Here is a 26,896-nt window from a genome sequence, read left to right as displayed (position 1 = left end):
CTAGTCAGCATGGATTCCTTAAGGGTAAGTCATGCTTGACTAACCTTCTGGAATTTTTCGAGGATGTGACAAAGAGGGTGGACTTGGGAGACCAGTGGATGTGGTGTATTTGGACTTCTAAAAGGCCTTTGATAAAGCACCGCACGGGAGACTAGTGGGCAAGATCAGGGAGCATGGTATTGGAGGTAAGGTGCTGACATGGATAGGAAATTGGTTAAGAAATAGAAAACAAAGGGTTGGAGTAAGCGGGTCTTTTTCAGGATGGCAGGATGTGACGAGTGGAGTGCTGCAGGGATCGGTATTGGGTCCTCAGTTGTTTGTAATTTATGTAAATGATTTGGATGAGGGGATTATTAATAACATGAGCAGATTTGCAGATGACACTAAACTGGGTGGCGGTGTGGGGTGTGAGGAGGATATCATGAAAATGCAGAGGGAGTTGGACAGGTTGGGGGAGTGGACTGTTGAATGGAAGATGACGTTCAATGTGAGCAAATGTGAGGTTATCCATTTTGGGGGCAATAATAGGAAAGCTGAGTATTATTTAAATGGAGACAAGCTAGGGAGTGGGGAGGTGGCAAATGGATCTGGGTGTACTTGTTCACCAGCCACTGAAGGCTAACATGCAGGTTCTGAAAGCTGTGAAATGGGCAAATGGCATGTTGGCTTTCATAAAGAGGGGATTGGAGTATAGGAACAGAGACGCCCTTCTGCAGTTGTACAGGGCCCTGGTGAGACCCCACCTGGAGTATTGCATCCAGTACTGGTCTCCAATTTTGAGGAAGGACATACTAGCTTTCGTGGGTGTGCAGCGCAGATTTACAAGGTTAGTTCCAGCGATGGCGGGGTTGACATATGCTGAAAGGCTAGAAAAACTGGACTTGTATCCGATGGAGTTTAGAAGGATGAGGGGGGACATGATTGAGGTCTACAAAATTATCAGGGGGATAGACAGGGTGAAGTCGGATTACTTGTTCCCAATGATGGGGGAGACGAGGACTAGAGGGCATAGTTTAAGAATACAGGGTAGGCCCTTTTGGACGGAGATGAGAAAACATTTTTTTACCCAGAGAAGTGTGAATCTGTGGAATGCTCTGCCAGAGAGGGTGGTTGAGGCAGATTCGCTGATTATGTTCAAAAGAGAGTTAGATAAGACTCTAGTGGGCAAAGGAGTTAAGGGTTATGGGGATAAGGCTGGAAAGGGGTACTGATAGTAGTGATCAGCCATGATCTGTAAAATGGCGGTCACTGAAGGCTCGACAGGCCGAAGGGCCTACTCCTGCTCCTATTGTCTATTGAACCATTCCTCCAAGATCCCTCTGTTCCTCAATGCCCTCCCCTTCACTGCATACGTCTTGGTTATTCTTCCCAAAATAAAGCACCTCACACTTACCTACATTAAACTCCATCTGCCATCTTTCCAAACAGTCCAAATCCTTTTGTAGTCCATGAAAACCCTCCTCACTCTCCACAACTCTTGAAAATAAGCAAAATGTATTACGTTATGTTAAGCTTCTCTTTGAAAATTTTAATTTCACATGCATTAAATGCGTACATAAATTTCTCATTCAAAGATAATGAAAAATTAATACATAGTATTTTTTTTAAATTCCCCCTGCCCAACAACCCAATAGAAAAGAAAGATAACATCTGGAAAGTATTTATAAAAAAATTACTAAAAAACTATCAAATAAAATCTAACAAATTTTCTTGATTTTAGGAGTCAGAAGGTTCAGGTTGGGCGATTACAACTTAATTCCTACAGTTTATAAATAGGATTCCCAAATCTTTCCAAAAATTTCAAATTTGTTACAGAAATTACATGGAATTATTTCAAGTGTCAAGGGACTTGGGGGGTTCTCGTTCAGGAAAACATAGTGAGTGGGTAACCAGCAGGTTGGATCGGCAGGAAAAGAAAGCAAATCCTATGTTGGCCTTTGTTTCAAGGGTAGGGAGGTGTTGATGGGGCATGGGAGAGACCTCATTTGGAGAACTGCGAAGTTTATCTTAAAAAGGATGTGCTGATGTTGGAGAGAGAGCAGAGATTTACCAGGATGATATATCTCCACTCTTCATTGGAGTATAGAAGAAGGAGAGGAGATCTCAGAAACCTTTCCAATGCTGAAAGGATTGGACAGTAGATGTGAATAATGTTTCCCTTGGATAAAAAGACATTGTCTTAGAATTAGAAGATACCTATTTAAAGCAGATGAGAAATTTATTTCACCAGAAGGTCATGGAATTTGTTGCTGGATTGTTGAGGGAGTTTAAGTGGGGGGGGGGGGCAGAATTAATAAATGTTTAATGAGTCAGGGTATCAAGGGATCAGGGCAAAAAGCCAGAACTTGGAATGAGAGGCGAGAACTGTTTAGATCAGGGGATAGCAGACACAGTGGGCTGAATGGCCAACTTCTGTTCCTTGTGATTTGACACCATTTTAACTAATGTACCTTTGAGAATTTTAACATCCATCCATATGTCCTCTGTATTTTGGATGTGAAACAATGGCTGTGCAGGAGAAGCTAGTGAGTGGCTGTGGCCAATTGCTCCTCAGACTGGAGGCCTGTGACGAGAGATGTGCCTCAGGGATAGGTGGTGGAACAATAATGTGGTGAATTGGATTCGCAAGTTTGCAGGTGACACCAAGAACGGAGGAGTTGTGGACAGCCAGGAAAACTTGCAGAAGGATCTGGACCAGCTGGAGAAAGGGCAGATGGAATTTAATGCAGACAAGTGTGAGGTGTCACATTTTGAAGGGCAAACCAAGAAAAGATAGACACGGTGAACGGTCGGGCACTGAGGAATGAGGTTGAACAGAGGGACATGGTAAACAGGTGTCATTACATGCAAGTGCTGTCACAGGTGGATTTGGGCGGGAATTGAAGATACCCAAGTTAACTAAAATTGAAAATTGTAAATGGGGCCAAAAAAGGGATCTATTTCAGAAATGTTTGTGACAACAGAAAATGGCTAAACCAATGGGAGATTCTTCTTTAGAATTAACCCAAGAAGAATGGACTACTTACTATGTGTGAAGATGGTGGATTAAATTGATTAACGTGCGATATAATTGGGTGAATTATAATTTTTTTTTTACATCAGTTGTATTTAACTCCAGGAAAAAAAGATAAGGATTTAGTCATTCAGATTTATGTTTTCATTGTGGGATTCAAATTAATACTTTTTTTTGTCTGTCTGGTTGTGTGATAAAGTTAAGCCTTTGAGGATTTATTTGAAACTACTTTAAAGAAACTCTTTTTATGTTCGATCCACTGCTTTTTCTAATGCGGTATATTACAACTTTAACAACGGGATTAAGAATCGATAAATCTCAAATTGAGTTTATTCAGTTAGTATTAGCAGTGGCCAGTAAATGCATTGCGATGACGTGGAAAATTATGTTTGGTGTTTTCATTCTGCCGCAACAAATTGGTATGATTTTTCTCTCCCTCAGTAGAGGGAGTTTGGGGGGGGGGGGGGGGAATTATGGGGAGGGGGGATGGAATATAGTTTTTTTTTGGGAGGTTGGTTTCTTTTGTTTACTATTTATTTTATATATTCATAAATTTTTTCTCTTTGGCTTGGCTTCGCGGACGAAGATTTATGGAGGGGGTAAAAAGTCCACGTCAGCTGCAGGCTCGTTTGTGGCTGACCAGTCCGATGCGGGACAGGCAGACACGATTGCAGCGGTTGCAAGGGAAAATTGGTTGGTTGGGGTTGGGTGTTGGGTTTTTCCTCCTTTGCCTTTTGTCAGTGAGGTGGGCTCTGCGGTCTTCTTCAAAGGAGGCTGCTGCCCGCCAAACTGTGAGGCGCCAAGATGCACGGTTTGAGGCGTTATCAGCCCACTGGCGGTGGTCAATGTGGCAGGCACCAAGAGATTTCTTTAGGCAGTCCTTGTACCTTTTCTTTGGTGCACCTCTGTCACGGTGGCCAGTGGAGAGCTCGCCATATAATACGATCTTGGGAAGGCGATGGTCCTCCATTCTGGAGACGTGACCCATCCAGCGCAGCTGGATCTTCAGCAGCGTGGACTCGATGCTGTCGACCTCTGCCATCTCGAGTACCTCGACGTTAGGGGTGTGAGCGCTCCAATGGATGTTGAGGATGGAGCGGAGACAACGCTGGTGGAAGCGTTCTAGGAGCCGTAGGTGGTGCCGGTAGAGGACCCATGATTCGGAGCCGAACAGGAGTGTGGGTATGACAACGGCTCTGTATACGCTTATCTTTGTGAGGTTTTTCAGTTGGTTGTTTTTCCAGACTCTTTTGTGTAGTCTTCCAAAGGCGCTATTTGCCTTGGCGAGTCTGTTGTCTATCTCATTGTCGATCCTTGCATCTGATGAAATGGTGCAGCCGAGATAGGTAAACTGGTTGACCGTTTTGAGTTTTGTGTGCCCGATGGAGATGTGGGGGGGCTGGTAGTCATGGTGGGGAGCTGGCTGATGGAGGACCTCAGTTTTCTTCAGGCTGACTTCCAGGCCAAACATTTTGGCAGTTTCCGCAAAGCAGGAAACCTGCTTTGCGGATATTCATAAATAAAGTTTAAAAAAAGATACACAACCAGTGTTTCAGGCTTGAGCCCTTTATCAGGGCTACGAGTATCTGTACTTATAAGGTTCACTGCTTGATCAGCTGAGCTTCTCCAGCATTTGTGTCCTTACAGAATTTAGTTGAGTTACTATATGTGGACATCAGGACATTTTTTTCACCCTTAAACTGTCCATCCACACAGACAGGAACTTGAAACATTTCTTCTTTTTCACACAAATACTCCCATTTGGTGAAGTGTGTGGAATATTAGCTGTAGAATATCTTGTTCTGGGAATTATGATGAAGAAACCATTACACACACTTTGCCAGAAAGCTGGGAAAGAGAGTTAAAAAGCACATTCCAGACAGGAATCAATTCTCACCTCCTCAACTGAGCCATACATATCCAAATGCCTGCCTGATCTTCAAAACAATGGTGCTAATTGTTAGACCTGATACAAAGGCTGCAATAAGCCCCCAGCACCACTCAGACCCTGAATGGCATTGTTTCTGCTTTGAAGTGAAGAATTTAAGACTGCTATGAAATTAAGACACTTGGGTAAATTGGAAACCAGAAATCAGGCAGGGAGAGAATGATTACTAATGTGAACTGTGAGCAAGTCTTCCAGACTCCTGTTGATTTTTTTGTGTTCCCTAACCCGAACTGGTACATGAGATTAGATGACCAACAAGAAGTCCTTTCCATGTCTTTAGGAAGAGGATATGCAAAATGTAAAACACAGTGGCAGATAGAACAGTAACAGGTCATAACAAGCCCTGACCATCTGAAACAGGTCATGGGAATATAAATTTATTCAGTAATGTAGAAATGACTGCAAAAGCTGAGAAATTAGGAATTCATCAATTGAGGCAAAGATGGGTTGGAGATTTGAACAGCAAAAATGGACTGATCGTTATAAATGAGATATAGACTGGTTCAATACAATTTTATTCACCAGACACCTCAAAAGAAAATTAATGGAATCGGATTTGTTTCACATGTTAACAAGTCATTTGTACTTTCCTGCATTTGACTTGGCAATGTCCTAAAGTTGGGCCGCTTGGTTGAAAATAAGTATTTTTTGAAAATTCCCACAGGATCCATTCGAAAGAGATGTGAAGGAATTAAATTTAAATTAAAACTGAATATTTATCAGGTTTAAATTGCTGCAAATTGGACAGCTAGAAAGTACGTGGCCATATCTTGCAAACTGGCTGAGGTTCGGAGCTGTTCACCACAAGAAAATAATGTATAATTCACGAGATGAACATTCTATCTTTGGAGCCCACATTTCCTAAAGGTGGGTTGAAGTGAAGTTTTGAAATATGCACAATATTATGGTTAAAAAAAACCTGTTGAAGATCTCTGGTCCCTCATATGTGATGTGGAGAGGGAGGGTCTGGGTTGATCTCGATTTGTATTAATCAACCACATGTATCGGGTTTTGAATTATATCCTTGTAAAATTAACACATTTATTATGGCTTGAACTCTTAAAAATTATTTTTTTAAAAACCCCTGACCCACACAAATGCCCCTGTTCACCTTGCCATTTTGTAAAAGGTGAGGGGGGGGGAAATCCTGATACAGGGACAGATTTGAACCTGGATCACTGTCACTTTCTGCTAAACATTCCAAAATCAAAATTCGACTGACTGTCCTGCAATATTACACACACGTAAGATAAGATGGTTACATCAGCAAAAATTAAATGAAATGCTTCTTACAGTGAAGAGCAAAAGAATTCCCTGCAGCCTCCAACCCAGCCCTTGCCCACAAATAACACCCCCACCCCCCATTCTGGGATCAAACCATCAGCAGCGTCCACTTCAGAGACAAACCTCAGCCACAAACATCCCAAAACCATCATCCCAAGACAAGAGCTAAAGTTGCAGGCACCGTAAACCACACACATTAAAGCAACACATTTCTCTGGCTCAATACCCATGAACCACATGGAACACCAGTTTGCAAACTACCCACAGCTCAAAGAACAACCCCAGAAAAAGCAGCCACAGTAAAACCAGGCTTCCTACCTTCCTCTGATGGCAGCATCACCTCATCTCTGCCTGAAAGCTGCAAGTGACTAGAGTGGGGAAACTCTCCTGTTTTAAACCCTGAGCTGGAATCTGGAGGACAATTAATTCAGGTGTGAAATATCTCAGTAAATTGTGGCTGGCCCTTTAAACAAGGCCCATCTCCGCCCTTCAAGAGAGCTGCAATTAAGGGAATAGCACCTTTTTAATTTGGAGTGGGAGTTAAAACAGTTTTCTCACCTGTGGCATTGAGATGTTTGAGGAGATGATACTTTGAGATAGGGGAGTGTTAGAGCTTTATGAGAGATTTGTTTGTTTTTGGGGCTTGTCCTTTCAATTTTGGTTTGAAAGCCTTTTGTGGTCTATGACAGCTGAAAACTTTAACAATGCAAACTAGAGGAGGAGTCACGTGATGGAGTAGTGGCCGGACGGTGAACTCCAGCCCTCTCCAGAAAAGTCGGGAAAAACAAGAGAAAACACAAAGGCACAGAAATAAAAGTTACAGAAAAGTGAGTATAAAGGTGGAAAGAAGATGGCGACAAAAAAAGAAAAATCGAAAGCAACGGCAAGAAGAGAGGAAGAGAAGACAAAGGAGGAAAAAGGTGAAGGCCTTACCTGTCCGAAGAGGCCCGCTGCGGAGAGAGAAACCCGCTCCCTCAGGTCGGTAAATAATGTACTACAAAATTGGCTCGCTGAGCCGAGTAAAAGTGCGCAACCGCGCATGCGCGATACTTCGCGCATGCACGATGCGAATGAAAAAATACACACCGACGGGAGGGGGGACCAGCTGGGGAGTCGATCTCCACAGCCGGCAACGACAGATGCAGAACACCTGCAGCAAGAAGAGACCACAGAAGACAATAGAAACAAGAAAGAAGAGGAGGAAAGGGCAACAAAGAAACAGCAGATGGTCAACCCAGAGGAAGAAGAAGAGGAAGAGGAAGAGTACAGTGAAATAGAAGAAGAAAAGAAAGGCAAGGTAAAGGATATACTTGCTCTTATTAAAGGAAACATGGAGTCATTTAAAGAATGGCAAACACAGGAATTTAAGGATTTAAGAAAAAGAATAAACAACACAGAAGAGAAAATAAATAAAATGGAGATGACCTTAACAGAAATGGGAAAAAAAATGGACAAGATGGAAGAGCGGGCAGTAGCTGCAGAAATGGAGGTAGAAGACTTAAAAAAGAAATTGGAGAAATCTAATAAAAAAACTAAAGAGACACAAGAACTACTAGCTCAAAAAATAGATACAATGGAAAACCATAACAGAAGAAATAACATAAAGATAGTGGGCCTTAAGGAAGATGAAGAAGGCAAGAATATGAGGGAGTTTATAAAAGAGTGGATCCCTAAGACCCTAGGATGTCCAGAACTACAGCATGAAATGAAAATAGAAAGGGCACATAGAGTATTGGCCTCTAAACCACAACCACAACAAAAACCAAGATCTATTGTAGTAAAATTCCTAAGATATACTATAAGAGAAAAGGTACTGGAGAAGACAATGGAAAAAGTAAGAGAGGGCAACAAACCACTGGAGTATAAAGGGCAAAAAATCTTCATTTATCCAGATATAAGTTTTGAACTCCTAAAGAAGAGAAAAGAGTTCAATACAGCAAAGGCGATTTTATGGAAGAAAGGGTATAAATTTATACTAAAGCATCCAGCGGTATTGAAAATATTCATTCCAGGACAACAAAACAGACTATTCTCGGATCCAGAAGAAGCACGAAAATTTGCAGAACAATTACAAAAATAGACTGAGGGAGGAAGACGGGTAATGAGAGTTAAAATGATCACGATTGATATGTATGTGGGTAAAGACAAAAATAGACTGAGGGATGAAGACGGGTAATGAGAGTAAAAATGATCACGATTGATATGTATGCGGGTAAAGAGGTATAAGAGTGAATAGAGACAATGAGCATACATGAATGTATCTGTACTTAGAGGAAAATATAGATAGTATAGACAAGAATTAATAAGGGAAGGTAATGGAATAGAGAGAATAAGGAGGGAATTAAAAGAGTGACCTTTGTGACATATGAAAAGTGAAATCTTTTCTGGGGGAGGCGGGGTGGGGGGAAATAGCGGTCACTGCAAAATCAGTTGACGCTTGCGAGTGGATTCGCAAATCCAAATGGAGAGGGGAGATGTGGTTGTCCGACAAGGGATAAAGGACAACTCAGGAGGTGAAGGGGAGATTGGGGATAAATAAGATAGAAATAGGAGAATAAGGAAAATGTTAGATGTTGTAGGAATGTTGTCTTATAAAGAGTTGAAAATAAGAAAACAGAAATGGAAAAGGAGGAAAGGTAATGATGGAAAAACGGAAAGAGAAGATAAACAAAATATAAAAGGGCTACGCTGAACTATATGTCTTTAAATATTAATGGAATACATAACCAAATTAAAAGGAAGAAACTACCAAATTTAAATGAATAAATGTATTCCATTAGAAAAAATAACATATTGGTTAAGAAATAATATTGAAATATTCGAACAAGTATAGGAGCCTTACATTAAATACAATAGCGAAAACCTACCGGGGACAAACATTACCTCAGATGATGGAAGGAGAAGGAAAGAAAAGAATGGACTCAGTAGAATTTCTGGTGTAATTTTGTTGAATGACAACATTGTCTGATTGGCTTAATGCAACCTAGATTGTATACCTAAAATGGATGAGAGGGGGGGGTGGGGGGGTGGTTTGGGAGGAAAGGGGGGGGGAGAAAAAGTCACTGTATATGTGTGAAAAAGAAATAGTGTATATCATGGCTAATGTGATTTATGGTGTGAAAAATAAAAAAATTAATAAAAAAAAAACAATGCAAACTAGGGTTTTCTTTGATCCTGATGGTTGTGCAGCAGTTCAAACTTCTCAAATGCAGAATTTGAGCTGTTTGCTCTCCCAGTGCCCTAGAGCATTGGTTTGGGAATATTTATGCCACAGGTGGTGTTATGGTCCTGTTAAGTCAATGACTCTGGATCAAATCTGGCCCCGTCTGCAAGGGGTTTGTGTGTTCATCCACTCTTCAGTGGAGGTGGCAGGTTAACAGGGGTTTGTGGGGGGGAAAATCGCAGGTGAATGAGGGGGCATGCACAGAGCTGGTGGGGTGAATAGGAGTGTGAGGCAGTTGTTGGCGAAGGGGAGTGTGTTGCAGGGATGTGGAGCTGAGGACTCTCCATCCAATCTCAGACCAGAGGGAAACAGGATTCTTATCGTGCTCACAAATTCCTTCGTCACTCCTCAAACGATGATCAGTATTCTGACTCAAGCGTTTTCTGGCCCTGTGACGACAAGCGGGCCTAATGTTCCAATGGCAAATGAGGCAGGGAGGATGTTTCCTATCATAGAGGTAGTAAAAGTTCCATTAGAGAGGAATACATTGCCTTTAACTGATAACGCGGTGGGGTCTCGGTACATTTGGTGATGTCTGGGATCTCTCTATCAATATAAAAAATAAAAATCAAGGCTGGATCTCTCTGTGGTGGGGGGGGTGTCTAATATTTGCTTATGTCATCATCTAATTCAACCCAACTGGCAGTGCGGGCTTTGTTCCCCAAGGTGTCCGTATTGGCTGTCCATGGACCATCTCTGTCCCAACGCAGTCCTCAGTGTCACTTGCATTTAAATCAATGATGGCATCAGCACCTTTTGGCCAATTTTAGCTGTGTTTACTCAGTCAATCTGGCCAGTTTAGTTTTTCATTTAGTACTAGTGTCTGGGGTTAATGGGAGTAGTGGATGATTGATAATTCCTGAAATAATTCTTCATTTATCTTATTTTAAAACGATTATTTAATTTCACATTTGTATTAAAAACAAATTTTTTATTTGAAATATCATCAAATAAATGCATAGTGATTAAAAAAATTAACCCCTTGTCTTGGGATGATGGTTTTGGGATGTTTGTGGCTGAGGTTTGTCTCCGAAGTGAAGGCTGCTGATGGGTTGATCCCAGAATGGGGGTGGTGGGGGGTGTTTGTGGGCAAGGGCTGGTTTGGAGGCTGCAGGGAATTCTTTTGCTCTTGACTGCAAGAAGCATTTCATTTAATTTTTGCTGATGTAAAGAAAAAAAGAAAAAACATCTGGATAGTATTTATAAAAATTTACTAAACCTTTCAAATAAAACCTAACATCTTAATTTTCTTGATTTTAGGAGTCGGAAGGTTCATGTTGGGTGATTACAACTTAATTCCTACAATTGGTAAATACACATCCCAAATCTTCAAAGAAATTCAAATTTGTTCCGTGAATTCGATGTAATTATTTCAAGTTGGATACAATGACCTATTTCAGTGTGGCCATCGACCCATTCCCAAATACGCATCGAACTTCCAAGTTACTGCCACACATTTTACCCCTATAACAATTACAGCACAGAAACAGGTCATTTGGTCCTTCTCGTCTGCTCTGAACTAAATACTCTCCTCCAGTACCACCTCTCTGCATTCCCCTCCCCTCCAATTTTCTCTTAAATGACAAAATGGACCCTGCTGCCACTATTTCTCCCAGAAGCTCACTCCACTCAGCCACCATTCTGAGTAAAAAGTTCCCCCTCATGTTACTTCTAACAAGACCTCTTGTTTCAATCTCTCCCACTTGCAATGGAATTGCCTATCCACATCAACTCTATCCATCCTTCTTGTAATTTTAAATAGTCTACCAAATCCCCTCTCGGCTTTCGAGTTGACAGTAATGCAGTCATGGATGGTCGGATGAATTCTCTTGGGAAAGAGTTCATAGTGGCTCAAAAGTGCCTGATTAGATGGAAGGAGAGCTGCCACTGAATGTTGCATGTATTTGGTTCTGGGTTTCGAAGGTACCTCAGATCTCTCTCTTTTGTACTCAGTCTGAAAGTCATTTCTGATCTTCTTTGGAATTAGACCAGTTTCAATTAAGCAATGCTGAAGACTTTTGGTGGTGGGAGGGGTGGGGGAATTAAGCATTGCATTAAATGAAGCTGCGGCTGGTCATCATTAAATGTCTGATCTGCAGTCCAAGTCTGGTGAGCTTTCTGGGATGGGCTAACGTTCCAGGCAACTCCTTCGTCACACAACAGGATTCAACATTTAATAGGATGGGGGATAGGGGAATAATCTGGGGCTAAGTTCCATATGTGTTTTGAGTTGATCTGATATAGTTCATAAAGCCCATTGGATTTTGACTTCTGTCGGGAGCACAGTGGGCTATGAACAACATTTCTTGTTGTTTTCAGAGTATATCTTTCCCCTGGTTTATAATTCTTTGTGTGAATCATTTTTTTACTCCTGTCCAAGTTAGTAACAGGAAACACTGTGGGAGTGGGACGCTGTTTCATCGCTGGTAAAGTCCAACAACTGGTGAAACATTGACATGGTTGAAGCTCTCTTGAAGGCAGGTTTCCAATTACTGCAGGTAACTTTCAGTTCAAGATCTTTCATCCCATCTTCCTCACTCGTGCACAGTGTCACAGCCACCATTGATGGAGGGAGGAAAGTTGGTTTGAAATTGAGCAAATTGTTTACATCAGAGCCAAGTCTGAAACCACCTTTTATTGAACCAAGTGAGATGCAGGACTGGTCACGTGGCTGCTGGGGAGCACATGCAGATAGCCTTGTCCACAAGGAATCTTTTGAGTCCTCATTCTCAACATAGGGTGGCAGTGTCCTAGGGTCCCCTTCTTTCGCCTTGTCTTCCTCAATCATCTGGAACCTGATTTCTTTCCCCTCTCATTCAGCCTGCGTTATTTTCTGCATCGCCTCCCTGTTCCTCCCTTGCTTTCTGTTCCCTTCATTTTCTCCCTCATCATTAATTTTAGCAAAGATGACTGGCTTGGTTTAGTCTGTAACATGTTTGAGTTTCAAGTGGAACATTTAACGTGGGCTCAGTGCTGTTTTGAAATATTAGCAGAACAGAGGATGACACCAGTCACTAATGGATAGAAGAGAAAAAGATCCCCCTCTCTCTGGTAAGGTCGTGGGCAAGAGACCTAAGAGAGGAACGAGTCTGAATAAACATCTTTCCTGATTAACTGTGTCCGGTGCATTGATTGAGTGGTGCTGTTGCAGCAGACCCCACTCTTATCCATAATTGATTGGAAACTAATCTATGGTCACTTGACCCAAAATGTTCACATACACGTTTTACCTCTCTAACCATTACAGCATCGAAATAGGCCAACTTGGCCCTTCGAGTCCACGCCGAACACTTTGTCCTACCTAATCCCATAGCCCCTTGACCCTCCATTCCTTTCCTGTCCAAATACATATCCAACTTCTCCTTAAGTGCTAATATTGAGCCTGCCTCCTCCACTTCATCTGTAAGTCCATTCCACACACCCACCACTCTGAGTGAAAGTCCCCCCTCACATTTCCTCTAAACTTTTGCCCCCTTCTCTCAACCCACATCAAATCTATACCCCAATAATTTTAAATACCTCAACCCAATCCAACCTCAACCTTTTATGCTCTGCAGAATAAAAATCTTGCTTAACCTTTCCATATAACTTAGACCTGTGGTTTTCAAAATGCTCCCAAACTCAAATTCCACTTGAAGCAATCCCTACACCAGAAGTGCTCTGTGATTAGTCAGGGATTGATTCAGGTGCGATGAAAGGAACCATCTACATCCTACAGGATGGAGCGCCAGAATAACGTACATAGTTGAAGAAATTAAATTCCAAGACTTTGCTCTGCAAAGTGTTTCAACTTCAAAAGTACAGCCCCTCATGGCCAATCCCGGGAATTTACTGGGACAGGGTCCAGTGGAAAAGGGACACTGTCCAAATGCCAGTGTCAAATTATGCCATTTCACGCCACCTCTACCCCTACTCATATCCTTGGCGTTTGCCGATGTCGGCCTGATGGTAAAACCAGTGGAACAGAGACAGCAGAGAATCACCCCTTTCCAGTCGAAGGCAGAACACTCCGCTCCCCGGGGATGAGTTGTGTTCAGTGGAAAAGCAATCTTGTGTCCCAGTGGAAATGGCACCAAGGGCTTCCTAACCTGAGACACTGCATGGCCAATGAACTGGGATTCCCGTAGAAAAAGGGTTTCAGACTGTTTTGTAAAATCTGCATGCAGTGTTTCAACCGAAATCCAGCAACACTAACATGAGGCTGCTTTGTGCTATGTTGGGCAAAATGCGTGCGCAAAATTTGAAAATAGCGCACGGAAAGGAGAATGCAAATCAGAAACAAGCTGCTTTGAAATAAGTGGGTGAAGTTTTCAAAATAAAATCCAAGCCGACACTTGGCAAAAAAGTTGATGAAAAATGCATAATAAAGCATTTTTGTCTCACCAAATGTGCTGCAAAGTTTCAAGCATGAAACACTGCAACAAAGGGTGTTTCACAGATAGGGTACATGGGTTTTTGAATTTTTTTTACATCAATATACATATCAAAATTTTCCAAATTATAACTTATTTTAAACAAAACTGCAACCTCTTCCCTCCTTCCCAGTACAAACCCATACACTGACAGGGCTGACAACTGGGTTCCTCAAGAAAATTTTCATTGGTGAGGTCATTTATTTTTATAATAGAAGCCCCTTTTTTATATTTGGGCCCATACGTTGTCCAGATATGGTTGCTATATTTTTATAAATGTTATATTTATTCTTTAGATTGTGATTTTTGTTCCATGGGTAAAAACTGTTCATCTGTCTTCCATTGTACTAGCTGTAGAATGGAGTCAGATTTCCAACACATAACTTAGCATCAGCGAAAGCTACTTTAACAGCTCCAGGTCGTCTGGAAAGGCCACCCTGTTATCCTTGTTACTATTTCAGTAATATCCTGCCAGAAAGGTTTCACGTGACCACGTAGCATGTAAGAACCTTCCTATTTCTGTCCTATACCTCAAACACATCTCAGATATTTAAGATTTTGATTGAGGCAATTTCTGTGGTGTGAGGTATAATTGGTGTAGAAAATTATGTTACACTAATCTGTGTCTTGCTGCCCAGTCACCTTCTGTTATTTCAGCCGCTTTTAGGTGGCCAGAATACCTGACTGTAAAGCCGCCTATTCTACCCCAATGCGGCTGTCGGGTGGCCACCTGAAAGTGGAGAACCCGGCCACAAGGAGCACTAACCTAACCCTCCTTGGGTAGGTATATTCTCCGGTTCAGAGCACCCCTCCTCCCCCACTCCCCCCCACCTTTGCACCTGAACACAGCATCGTGAATGTAGCCCAAGACACAATCCTTCTCAGATATTTAATACAAGATTTAATATCCTATTAAATATTGTTTCTCTCACCATCAGGTAGGTAACAATTTAACAACAGACCCTTACTGTTAAAGTAAGTGACTTTAGCATCGCAAACCATTTGTTCGGTTTAAAAAAATTATTTGGGGGCATTAGATTACATAAATAAAAACTCAGTTAAAAAAATAGTACAATGCTTCCAAAACTCAGAACCTTGACAGCTGCAAGCAGGGCTGCACAATTAAATGCTGACATAAATAGGTCCAACTTAAAGGTCTGAAGAGATCTCAAAAGAGATACAGGACTTGGAGAGGGGAAGGGAAAGCAGCAGTGACTACGTCCACAGGAGCCACGTTCGCTCGGACGCGGCTCTCCTTCAGTTGGCACGGTCAGGTGACAAAGACGTCTTCTCCGCGGCCACCTGAACGTTCCAGCTGCATCTGCGTCGGACGGAGAACCTGAAAGCAGTTTGAGACTCCAAGATCTGACGCCCATCTCTCACTCGATCTCTGTCAATCTGGCTTTGCACTTTCATTTTAGACATAAGTATAGGTGGGTTCTAAGATCTGGATCCATGTTTAAAACCAAGAAGCCCTAATGACACCAGGCTGTGGTTTAACAAGATTTTGTCGGCAGTTTTTCAAACGTGACAAAGGCAGGGTTTTGCATTATGGTTTGAAGTGTTGGAGGTGTGATTCACAGCATGAGACAGCACTCAGTCATTGTTTTCCAAAGATGGCCATTTCTGTGACTTGCAAAAAAAAACAGGGATGTTCTTTGCCAGTGATCTGTTTGTAATAAACACCCAAAGTGATGGAGGAATTCAGCTGGTCTTTACAACATCTGGAGGAGACAAGTGCCCTTCTTCCACAAAAAACCCCGATTAGTGGAAGTGCAAAACAATCAGTCAATGTGCACATGCAGACAAATAAATGTGAACGAACTGGAATACAGAGAGAAAAAAAATCAATAAAGTGCAGAGGAAAGAATCCTTAAATGAGTCCCAAGCCACTTTTACACAGCTGCAGTGTGATCATGTCGAGACGAGATTTTTTAATGTGAATTCCATCCCGTAATTTATCCATTGGGACCCCGACACATTTTTACAGAGCAGCTGCAGTGTAAAATAACCACAGCCACTCTGTCAGAAACAGGCCTAATGAATACGACGTTCCCCTTCTGACAAACTCCGCAACACTGGAAGGCTGTGCAAAAGTGTCCCTGTGTAAACAACCACATCGGGACACACCAGAGTTAAGTATCCAAATTTCTTTCAGAATAATTCCATTTTCTGTGTAAAAATGCCATCTGATTAAATTTGACATTGAGGAGTCTGATGGTGGAGGGGTAGCAGCTGTTCCTGAATCAGGGGTGTGAGTCTTGTGCAGCAAGAACAGAGCGTGTGCTGGATGATGTGGGTCTTTGATGATCGCTGCTGCTCTCAGAAGGTAGCATTCCCTGTAGATATTATTCATGGCGTTGGGCTGTGTCCACTATATTTTGCAGGGCTTTTTGTTCAGGGGTATTGGTGTCCTAATTAAGGTGGCCAGATCTCCAGTTTTGAGCCCACTTTCCTCCATCCGGCGCCACCTCAAGCCGGACATTAATTTTTCCTCCATTTGGGGGCATTGGCCCAACTAGCTTGGCCAGACATCAGGGTGTCAGCTCGACACCCCCAAATGGAGGACAAATTAAGGGGCAAAAATGGCACTTACCTGTGTGCAGCCACGTTTCTTCTCACGTGCAGGTGGGATGAGGGGGAAGGGTGACAGCGGCACCTGTTCTTCCCCCCCCACCCATCCAGTTTCTTACACTGACCCTGCACGCCTTCCATTTTGGCAAGTTGGAAATGGCCACCTGACCTCAAACCTATCCAAACCTACTCCACAAACAGAATCTTCCCCACCTCACATTTCATAAACCTCTATTTTCCTTACATCCACGTACCAGAATGTTGTTAACTCGGCCTGCGACATCTTCAGTCACCAGACTTCACTCCACCAAGGACATCGACGTGACATTGTGTCTTAAAAAAGCAGCCTCTCACCTCAAAGACCCCACCACCCTCTTCACTCTGCTACCATCAGGGAAAAGGTACAGGAGCTCAAAGACGAGCACTCAGCAGCACAAGGACAGCTTCTTCCCCTCTGCCATCAGATTCTTGAACGATCAAGGAACCAAAGACACTGCCTTACTTTTCGTGCACTGTTATTTTCATAGTACTGTTGTAAAATGGTTGAAATAGGAATGTTGCTGTAGAACACAGAATTTCATGACTTGTTCGTGACAATAAAATCCTGATTCTGTTTCTGAGAACCACAGACGGCAATGAGGAAGCAGACAGGAGGGAGACAGATCAGCTCATTGAGTGGTGGCACAACAAGAACCTTAGGCTCAACGTTAGCAAAACTAAGGAACTGATTGTGAACGTCAGGAAGGGAAAAACCTGGAAAATACAAACCAGTCCTCATCGAGGGAGCAGCAGTGGCAACGGTCAAGAACTACAAATTCCTGGATGTCAGCACCTCCGAGGATCTATCCAGGGGCCTCTGTGTTGATGCAATCATTTTCTCTTTTTTTAAACTAATTTTTCAAAATATAATTTAAAGCAATTTTGCACAGGGAGAACATCCAAACTCCTTACAGACAGCACGGGTTCAAACCCCCGTCCCGATCGCTGGCGCTGCAAAGGTGTTGCTGTAACTGCTACGTCAACCATGCCCCACCACCAAAGTTATTGCACTCATAGGCATAAAGATTCTAAGGTATCAGATTAATATCCTGGGGAGATTGGGGGAGTGAGGGTTCAAACTGAGATAGAGGGTGGGAATCCATGCAAAAAGACAAGGAAGCAAAGTCTTGGCAACAACTGGGAAAGAATGGAGCGGAGAGAAGTCAAATGTTCAGGAGACAAAGATTCAGTTCCACGGAGAACTGAAGCAGAATCACAACCTATTGTCATGAACATGCCATGAAATTTGTTGTTTTGTGGTAGTGTTACACTGCAAATATTGCTAGAAAATAACTTTCAAAAATAAATCAGTGCAAAAAAAAGGAAAAGTGAGGCTGTGTCTATGGTTCATTGTCCTTTCAGAAGTCTGTTGGCAGAGGAGAAGAAGCTGCTCTTGTGTCACAGGGAGCTCGCCTTCAGACTCTTGCACCTCTTTCCTGATGGTCGCAGTGTGAAGAGGGCATGGCCTGGGTGGTGTGGGTCCTTGTGTCAGTCCCCATACTCCAAAGTACCTCTGTTCTACAACACTCCCCACCATTCACCATCTCAGCCCCCGTATGCTGAAGTCTCTCTGTTCCATGATATTTCCCACCATTTGCTGTGTTACCTCGAGGTCTCGCTGTTGTATGACACTCCCCAATAGTCACCATGTCAGTCCCCATACCCCAAGGTCTCTCTGTTAAGAACATTAAAAAATTGGAGAAAGAGTAGGCCCTCCAGCCTGTCAAGCCTGCTCCAGCATTCAATAAGATCATGGATGATCTGATCGTTGACTCAACTCCACCTCCCTACCTTTTCCCCTATCCCATGCTCTTCAACGACGACAGCTCGTCCTTCAAAACCATTATTCCCTCAGTGCTGGTCGAGAAGCTACAAACTCTAGACCTCTGTACACACCTCTGCAACTGGATCCTTGACTTTCTCCTCAGAAGACCACAGTCAGTACAAATTGGAAACAACATCTCCTCCTCACTAACCATCAACACAGGTGCACCCCAAGGATACGTGTTTAGCCCACTGCTCTACTCTTTATACACCCATGACTGTGTGGCCAGGCACAATTCCAATGCCATCTATGTTTTCTGATGATACCATGGTTGTTGGCAGAATCACAAATGGCAATGAGGAAGCGTGCAGGATGGAGATAGATCAGCTTGTTGAATGGTGTCATGACAACAACCTCACTCTCAGCAAAACTAAGGAGATGATTGTGAACTTCAGGTGGAAGTCAGAGGAACACGACCCAGTCCTCATCAAGGACGAGTTGAGAGAGTGAAGAACTTCCAATTCTTGGGTGTCAACATCTCTGACGATCTGTCCTGGAAACTCCATGTGATGCAAACACAGCTTGTCAGTGGCTTCATTTTGTGAGGTGTCTGAGGAGATCTGGTATGTCACCGAAGACTCTTGTAAACTTCTGGCTGGTTGCATCACTGCCTGGTGTGGACGCACTAACACACAGGACAAGAATAAACTCCAGAGGGTGGTTCACTTGGCCTGCACAGTCACCAGATTTCACTCCATCGAGAACATCGACTCAAGGCGGTGTCTTAACAAAGCAGCCAAACCATTCCCTCTTCACTTTGTTACCATCAGGGAAAAAGGTACAGGAGCCTAAAGATGAGCTCTCAGCAGCACAAGGACAGCTTCTTCCTTGCTGCCATCAAATTGCTGAATGATCCACGAATCAAAGACACAGCTTCACTTTTGGTGCATTATTATTTTTACAGTAATGTAAGATGGTCTGCACGACAACACTGCCGTAAAACTCCGAACTTCATGACCTGTTCAGATTATAAACCCTGATTCTGATTCTGAATTATGGAGTGTGCCACAGAAAAAATAAATAAATCCAGATAAAAAAATGTTAAGCCCCACCCCCAAAACAAGGTTGAAACTTAATGTTGATGAAACAACGTCGCTGTGAATGGGGGTGGGGGGTAAACAGTAAACCCACGTTCTGTATTAACACTGAACCTGGAGATGATGGTGATCATCCATGAACGGGTCCCATAACATTTGGAATCTCCTGTTTGAATTACCAATTGCAAATCTAATTTTCCCCAATTTAAACAGAACCTAACGTCCCTCAGCCATTGTGCACAAGTAGGGCCGAGGTTTTATCTTTCCACTTCAATAAAATAGCACATCTGGATCAGCAAGAAAGTGAAAGCCAAAAATCACAAGCCTCAAAATAAAGGAACAGACACAGGCCATTCGGCCTATCAAGTCTTTTCCACAAATCCACCCTAAACTCAACCACTCACATCTCATTCCAAATTCCAACCTGATCCCTTGAAACGATACCGCAACTCATAAGACACCCATCAATCTCCCCCTTAAACTCACTCAATGATCCCACCTCTCCACAGCTGTCTGTGGCAATGAATTCCATAAATCCACAACCTCGCAACAACAGGAGTGGGCGGGGATGGAGAATTAGGATTGCCACACTGTGAAACTATGTTTGAGGGAGGTGGAGGAGGCACCTGCAGAATATTTTGAATCGGTGACTGGACTGTATTCAAGGACTCGGCCTCAAACATGAATGAATCTGCCATGGCTGTTATTGACTTCATCAAGACCTGTGTGGATGAGTGTGTGCCCATGTTCACATACCAGGAGTTTCCCAACCAGAAGCCAAGTATGAATCAAAATATTCTCAACCTGCTGAGGGTGAGGTCGATGCCGTTCAAGATCGGTGAACCAAATCTCTCAGGCAAGTCCACATACGACCTGCAGAAGGCCATCTCAGCTGCATAGAAGCAATTCCGAGGGAAGCTGGAAAAAGTGTCAGGTACTCACCAGCTATGGGAGGGATTGCAGGCCATTGCATCCAACAAGAGGAGGCTGAACACCAGAAATGTCCGTCTTGCTTCAGCACTCGAGGAGCCAAACACATTTAATGCGGGCTTTGAAAAGGGGAAGTCAATGGTACCAAAGAGAATCCCTGCAGAAGCTGGCGAGTCTGTGAAACAGAGGGAGGGGGGGTGAAAACAGATGGTGGAGCCAGAGGTGCCAAGACAGAGGGCGCGAGGCATACTGGCCAAAGCGGAGTGCGCGAGGTGGAGGGGGAGAAAGACTGAGAATCAATTCCTCAAGATGCGTGCTACCCCACTGCCCCATGCTCTCTGCTCCCATGACTGGACACAATTTCAATGCCATCTACAAATTTGCCCATGACCCCGCGGTTGTCGGCAGAATCACAGACGGCAAAGAGGAATCATACAGGAGGATGACAGATCAGCTCATTGAGTGCTGGCACAACAAGAATCTTGCGCTCAACGTTAGCAAAACTAAGGAACGGATTGTGGACGTCAGGAAGGGGAAATCTGGAAAATACAAACCAGTCCTCATCGAGGGAGCAGCAGTGGAAACGGTCAAGAACGACAAATTCGTGGGTGTCAGCACCTCCGAGAATCTATCCAGGGGCCTCCGTGTCGATGAAATAATTTTCTCTTCTTTTAAACTAATTTTTAAAAATGTCATTTGAAACAATTATGCATCTGCTATTCTGTTATGTTACTGCAAAAACAACAAATTCTCTGACCTACGTTCATGACAATAAATGAGAAAAGGGCCATTTAATAAAGATTCTCCACACACATCCAGCAAGGAACCATCTTGGACATTGTATCCACTCCCCTTGAAAAGTAACTAATGTTGTGTCTCACAGTTGGAAAACAACCAACTTTCTACAAAACAGACATTGTTTTTAAATCCAAAAATGTTGCATCTAAAAATATGGCTTTTTTTTTGGATGGGGAAAGAAATTCAGAACTCGGAGGTGGAAAAGGAATTGGGAGTCCTCATGCAGGATATCAGAAAGGTTCACCTCAGGTTGAGTCAGTGGTGAAAAAGGCAAATGCAATGTTGACATCCCTATCGAGGGAATAGGACACAAGAGCAGGGATGTGATGTTGAGGATTTACTGTGTAAGGCACTAAAGAGGTCTCACAAAGTTCGGGGCACAGTTTTGGGCTCCTTATTTCAGAAAGAATAGGGGAGGATTCAGAGAAGATTTACAAGAATGATTCCTGGAATGAAGGGATGAGCAGATGAGGAATATCTGACAGCTCTTGGACTGGACTCCTTGGACTTCAGAAGAATGAGGGGAAACCACAGGAACATGAATGAATGTTGAAAGGCCCGAATAGAGTAAATGTGGTGAACTTGTTTCCCAGGATAGGGGAGTGGAAGACAAAAGGGCACAACTTCAGGATTGAAGAGCCCCCATTTCAATGGGGAGGAATTTCTTCAGCCAGAATACGGAGAAGCTCTGAAATTTGCTGCCATGGGCACCTGTGGAGGCCAGGTTGTTGGGTGTATTCGAGGCATAGATTGACAGTCATCTGTTATAAACTAACGACCCTTTTAATTATGCTTGGGGCGAAAAGGTGTTTTTAAAATTTTATTGGCACATGTAAAAAATTACATCGAAAGACAAAATTTCTATCTATAAAAATCAATGGATGCCTTATCATTTATCTCTCTCCCCTGCAACATAGAAAAGAAAACCCCCAAAGAAGAAAGAAAGAACAAAGAGCAAAAGAAAAAAAAAAATATTTTTAAACAATATGGGATTATTCCCTCAAAGATAAATTGTGATCGAATTATTCTAACACTCATGGCTATCGTTATATCTTTTAAGAATAAAATATACAAATAAAATGCAACTGTTTAACATATAACACAATCAAAATCAAAGTATATTATATCAAAGAAAACACATACAGAACCTCTAGCCAAAATCGTGAAATAAAATATGAGTGACAAAGTTTCCACCAAATTCTACCAAAGGACTTTTGACAAGAATGTGCTAAAAAGCATTTAAATCCACATATCTCCGAGAAGTCTGCTTTCCTCAGAACTAAAATGGCCAGAATTTATACAGGTGCTTCTGAACTAACACCTATTGTTTTCAATATCTCAAAAACCATCATAAATCCTTTTCACCTTCTTGACTCTAACTTCAATCAGCACCCATGTTTGTCTCAACTGCCTTCTGTCTGCAATCTCCAAGAACCATGTGTGTTTAAAATGCTAATGCTTTGTCCTTGTGCCCCTGAACCATCCAAGCTAACGCACCAAGAATACAGATACAATATTTTAACTTTATAATTTACTTTACCAAGACATTCTTATATATGAGGAATATAATTTAATATTAAATTAAAGGTCAACACAACTCCATTACACCTCCTTCCCATGGAGAAATTTTTAGACTTCTGAAAGGTCAAAATTTTAAACTGCAATCTCTGATTTGTTCTTAATGGATTTCACAGCCATAATCAATAGAATAAAAACAAATATAGCAGAAACCTCTAAATCCAACATCTAAATAAGCAATCCTCAATGACACTGGCCCTTAATATCATTATAGTGTCTTATATTTCAGTCCTATGCTTGCAAAATTAAACTCCAGTTGAATCATCATCTATTCTTATTTTTAATCTTACTCAAAAATTATGATCAATACTTAATCCTATAGCAGCGCAAACATATTTTTCTACATGTTGCAGAGCTAATACAAGGGACAAAAATTATTTTCCAGCAGCAGAATAATTCTTTTGAGTGTTTATTTAATGTCTGAGATACATAAGGCAGTGGATTTTTAACATCATCAGACATATTTAGGGAGAGGAGAGGAGAGGAGAGGAGAGGAGAGGAGAGGAGAGGAGAGGAGAGGAGAGGAGAGGAGAGGAGAGGGACAGAAAAGAAAAAGAGTCCGGGGCAGGTAAGAAAGCTTTTTTAAAAGTCTCTTACCAGGGTCTGCGGGGAGGAGTCGGCGTCGGAGGCGGCCATTGGTCGAGCCAGCGTACAGGAGGGTGTGACGGGAAGGTAAGGTCTTTTTAAAGACTCTTACTGGGGACAGAGCTTAGCAGTAGGGAGAGGAGAGGAGAGGAGAAGGACAGAAAAGAAAAGAGTCCGGGGCAGGTAAGAAAACTTTTTTAAAAGTCTCTTACCAGGGTCTGCGGGGAGGAGTCGGCGTCGGAGGCGGCCATTGGTCGAGCCAGCGTACAGGAGAGTGTGAAGGGGTTAATTGGTAAAAGGCCAATAAATAAGAGGGACAGCGAGCGGCCCAGCGAGTGAGTGGCCCAGTGAAGGAGTGGGACTTCCAGGCTTTGGCTCATCAGGCTTCGGCGAAAGCAGGCGGAGAGAAAGCTAAGATAGTCTTCATTACTTCTTCATTGGGGTAAGGGATGAGTGTTAAGGCTGTGTGTTGTCGGGAGTGCCGGATGTGGGAGGTCCTGGAGTCTTCCAGACTCCCGGATGTCCATATCTGCACTAGATGTGTCGAGATGCAGATTGTCAGGGACCGTGTTAGGGAACTAGAGCTGCAGCTCGATGACCTCAGGCTGGTTAGGGAAACAGAGGTAGTCATAGACAGGAGTTACAGCCAGGTGGTCACGCCAGGGCCACGGGAGGATGAAAGCTGGGTAACTGTTAGGAGAGGGACAAAAGAACGTAAGGTGCCAGAGACGAGCCCTGTGAATGTAACCCTCAGCAATAAGTACGCCTCTTTGAGCACTGTTGAGGGGGACATCAAGGTTGGGGGGAGTGACAGTGGCTGTGCCTCCGGCACGAGGTCGGCCCCTGTAGCTCAGAAAGGGAGGGAAAGGAAGAGGAGGGCAATTGTGGTTGGAGACTCCATAGTTAAGAGGACGGATAGGGGATTCTGCGGACGCAGCAAGGAGAACCGGATGGTGGTTTGCCTCCCTGGTGCCAGGGTCCGAGATGTTGCTGCTCGTGTCCCAGATATCCTAAAGTGGGAGGGACAGGAGCCAGAGGTCGTGGTACATGTAGGTACCAATGACATAGGGAGAATTAGAGAAGAGGTCCTAAAAAGTGAGTACAGGCAGTTAGGTAGGGAGTTAAAAAGAAGGACGGCAAAGGGGGTAATCTCTGGATTACTCCCTGTGCCACGTGACAGTGGGAATAGAAATAGAATGAGGTGGAGGATTAACACGTGGCTGAAGGGGTGGAGTAAGGGGCAGGGTTTTAAGTTTCTGGATAACTGGGACCTTTTTTGGGGGAGATGTGACCTGTACAGTAAGGACGGGTTACACTTAAATCCCAGGGGGACCAGAATCCTGGCAGAGGTATTTGCTAGGGCTACTCAGGATACTTTAAACTAGAATGGTTGGGGGGAGGGAACAAAATAGTACAGAGCAGTAAGGAGAAGGTTAGAATGCAAACAATGAAAGTTTGTCGTAAGTATTTGAATATGGATGGGCAGGTGATAGAGAAGGGAAATGCTCTGGAAGAAGATGAAGGGCAATTGGCAGGAAAAGTAAATAATGTTGTTCTTAAAGATGAGGGAAAACAGGGATTAAAAAATGGGAAATCCCTGAAATTCATATATTTTAATGCCAGGAGTATTCTAAAAAAGGTGGATGAGCTGAAGGTGTGGATTGATACTTGGAAGTATGATGTGGTAGCGATTAGTGAGACATGGTTGCAGGAGGGATGTGATTGGCAACTGAATATCCCTGGGTTTCGTTGTTTTAGGTGTGATAGAGTCGGAGGGGCAAGAGGAGGTGGGGTTGCATTGCTTGTCAGGGAAAATATTACAGCGGTGCCTAGGAAGGATAGATTAGAGGGCACATCCACGGAGGCTATTTGGGTGGAACTGAGGAGTAGGAAAGGAGAGGTTACACTTGTAGGGGTGTATTATAGACCACCCGGAGGGGACCGAGACCTAGAGGAGCAAACCTGTAGGGAGATAGTAGATATTTGTGATAAGCACAGGGTTGTAATTATGGGAGATTTTAATTTTCCACATATAGATTGGGAAACACATTCTGTGAAAGGAATGGATGGGTTAGAGTTTGTGAAATGTGTGCAAGATAGTTTTTTACAACAATATGTAGAGGTGCCGACCAGAGAAGGAGCAGTGTTAGATCTACTGTTGGCAAATGGGATGGGTCAAGTGACGGAGGTTAGTGTTGGCGAGCACTTCGGGTCCAGTGATCATAATGCCATCAGCTTCAATGTCATTATGGAAAGAGAGAAATCAGGGCCAAGGATTGAGGTTTTTGATTGGGGAAAAGCTAGATTTGAGGAGATGCGAAAGGACTTGCAGGGTGTGCATTGGGACAATTTGTTTTATGGGCAGGATGTAGTAGAGAGATGGAAGTCTTTTAAAGATCAGATTTTGAGAGTGCAAAAGCTTTATGTTCCTGTTAGGTTAAAAGGAGGGGCAAAAGGTTTGAGAGAGCCGTGGTTTTAAAGGAATATTGGAAACTTGGTTCGAAGAAAAAGGGAGGCGTACATTAGATATAAGAAGTATGGAGTTAAGGAGATGTTTGAAAGATACATTGAATGTAAGAGGAATCTTAAGAGAGGAATTAGGAAAGCTAAAAGAAGGTACGAGAAAACTAATCCAAAAGAGTTCTACAAATATGTTAATGGTAAGAGGAAAGCTAGAGACAAAATTGGTCCCTTAGAAAATCAGAGTGAAAAACTGTGTGTGGAACCTAGAGAAATGGGGGAGATATTGAACAGTTTCTTTTCTTCGGTATTCACTAAGGAGAAGGATATTGGGAGATGTGGGATAAAAAAAGCAAATTGGGTAAATATGGGGAATATAGAGATTACAAAAGGTGTAGTTTTAAGGCTTTTGAAGAATATAAAGGTGGATAAGTCTCCGGGACCAGACGGGATCTTCCCCAGGACATTGAGAGAAGTGAAGGAGGAAAGAGCAGAGGCTCTGGCGGTAATTTTTCAAATGTCATTAGATATGGGGATAGTGCCGGAGGATTGGCGTATTGCGCATGTGGTTCCGTTATTTAAAAAGGGTTCAAGGAGGAAGCCTGGCAACTATCGGCCTGTAAGTTTGACGTCTGTGGTAGGTAAATTAATGGAGAAAATTCTCAGAGATAGTACTTATAAACATCTGGATAGACAGGGTCTGATCAGGAGCACTCAACATGGATTTGTGGGAGGAAGGTCATGTTTGACCAATCTGATTGAATTTTTTGAAGAGGTGACTAGGAATGTGGATGAGGGTAGCGCAGTGGATGTTGTCTATATGGACTTCAGTAAGGCCTTCGATAAGGTTCCACATGGAAGGTTAGTTCGGAAGGTGCAGTCTTTAGGTATAAATTTTGAGATAGTCAAATGGATTGAACATTGGCTGAAAGGGAGAGGCCAGAGAGTGGTAGTGGATAATTGTCTGTCAGGTTGGAGGCCGGTGACCAGTGGTGTGCCTCAAGGATCTGTATTGGGCCCATTGTTGTTCGTTATATACATTAATGATCTAGATGATGGGGTGGTGAATTGGATTAGTAAATATGCAGACGATACTAAGATAGGTGGAATAGTGGATAATGAAGAAGGTTTTCAAGGATTGCAGAGGGATTTGGGCTGCTTAGAAAAGTGGGCTGAAAAATGGCAGATGG

At 43.0% G+C, this 26,896-nt stretch overlaps 1 long non-coding RNA gene across 2 annotated transcripts in view; it reads right to left on the bottom strand.

Moving 5' to 3' along the window:
- LOC138749718 (uncharacterized) overlaps nt 1-26,896 on the bottom strand; it is an 83,697-nt gene that overhangs the window by 2,917 nt on the left and 53,884 nt on the right. For both annotated transcript variants that reach the window (XR_011348840.1, XR_011348841.1), the window contains exon 2: nt 1,394-1,476. This is a non-coding gene — a long non-coding RNA (uncharacterized lncRNA). The remainder of the gene's footprint in view (nt 1-1,393; nt 1,477-26,896) is intronic.

Source organism: Narcine bancroftii, chromosome 14 (genome assembly GCF_036971445.1).
Source record: "Narcine bancroftii isolate sNarBan1 chromosome 14, sNarBan1.hap1, whole genome shotgun sequence".
NCBI lineage: Eukaryota > Metazoa > Chordata > Chondrichthyes > Torpediniformes > Narcinidae > Narcine > Narcine bancroftii.
Note: the sequence above shows the minus strand (reverse complement) of the source record. Positions and strands in the feature narration are given on the sequence as shown.